A 1,904-nucleotide genomic window follows, 5' to 3' on the forward strand; every position below is an offset into this window, starting at 1 on the left:
CCCATTGTTTCACATTTGTTTTTTCAGTCCTAAAACTACTGTGTTTTCATTGTTTTAATGCCTAACTTACCTGTCAAACCTGCTCTCACCCTAGCCTTAATCATAGGCCTGGGTGCTACCGCTGTAAGCACAATAATTTATTCATTGGTTCATACTTAAAAATCTTGTTACTGCCTTAAATATAAACTGTTGTTACAAATGTTTCAAACTTACAATAAGTTTACATTACTTAAAGCACACTATTGTATCCCTAGCAAACATAGTGCAGCTAACCACTGTGGTTTACTTTGGTATTTTTCCTTTTTTTTAGGAAGGGGGAATCTGTGTAGCCCTTAAGGAACAATGTTGTACAGTGTTCAACACATTGGTGATGGTATGAAAGAATTTCTGAGCCATTTTAATCAAGAACAAAGTTGGTACCAGGGCTGGTTTTTCTCTTCTCCTTGGCTTCACACTATACTGTCCACTGTTTTGGGACCCCTCATTAGCCTCATGCTGCTCCTTTCCCTTGGCCCAGGGCTCTACGCAAACTCACGAACCTTGTTAAAAATCTGGCAGATGATAAGGAAAAAACCTCTGTTCAGGTTCACTGCCAACTAGCCCCACGTGCTTCCTGTGAAAACTTGGCTATAGTCACCAAGCCGCCCCTCCAGCCACTAAGTTTCCAGGAGATTGAGCGCATAGCTAACAGACGGAGTTCGCTCCGGTCTTTGTGCTCTCGGCTGTGGAGATGCCTATGACGGGATTAGTAGGGTCCCAGTTAGGGCATGGCCCCAAAAGGCTACGGCGTATAAATCGAACCTCCGTGCACACCCACCGCGTCCGTAGCCATCATTTTAAATGCGGCTGATGGCCATGTCCGACCTGGTCAAACCCTGCACGCCTAAGACAGGGTCTACCCCCACGCACGACTTTCCTTCTTTTATTAGAAGAGAAAGGGGGAGATGTTGGAGACAGTATCCTGTCAGAGGATCAATTTTTCTGTCTTCTGTCTTTTATGCAGCCTTTACCTAAGGCTGCCATCTGCTGATTTTGCTGTAAGCTGTTGGACTAACAGGAAAGGTATTTCACAGCTGAAGGAGTTTTTTCTTTGAAGCCAAAGGGAATGGTAAACACCCCAATGCTAATTCCAAATCTAGACTACACCCCTTAGCCTCTGACCGGAACTTCGCCTGGGGTCTTCTTTACTAACTCTCTCAGATTTTTTACAGGTGTGGTTGTTCTTTTAACTCAGCAAAATAAGAGTGCGGAAGTCCAAGAGCCTCCCAGCCGTTTCCCCGCTGGCCGGGCCCCTCCGGGGGACTCTAGGACCCCGCAAAAACTAAGTGAAAATTTCAGAAAGTTGGATCCCAGGACCAATGAGATAGTTCAGTGATATAGATTACTTACTTGGTATAGAGAAAGACCAGGTTCCATCCACAACACTTCATGATTTCCCATGAACCAGATTGATCCTCCCAAAGCACAAAACCAAGTGAACCTCAGATCACCTCTGGATGAGGTGAGGCAAATAATTTCTCAGCTATACTCAGTCTATCACTGCCATTTTCATACCAGTCCACATTTTGAAACCGCGCGGGGCTAGCGCCCCCGCTCGATCATATGCTCCTCCCAACCATCAGTACCCCAGATTTACCCTTCTTCTTCAGTAACACACAGCTTCAATCTCTGACTAAAGACATACAGTAGATCTTACAAATCCCAGAACTATTTAGAAGGACACAAATCGAACACATATTGAACACATATATTTTTTGAATATTTTATGGTTTTTTCTTTAACTGCTGTAACTCTTATATATTCTTCTACCATGATGTTTCTATCCACTTTTCATCCTGTCTTTTCTTTGTAAGCTGTTCAGTAAGGATTGTGGTGGAACTATCCCTCAGTTTGATGCCTATGAT

The sequence above is a fragment of the Suncus etruscus genome, chromosome 9, assembly GCF_024139225.1.
Source record: "Suncus etruscus isolate mSunEtr1 chromosome 9, mSunEtr1.pri.cur, whole genome shotgun sequence".
In the NCBI taxonomy this organism is placed as follows: Eukaryota; Metazoa; Chordata; class Mammalia; order Eulipotyphla; family Soricidae; genus Suncus; species Suncus etruscus.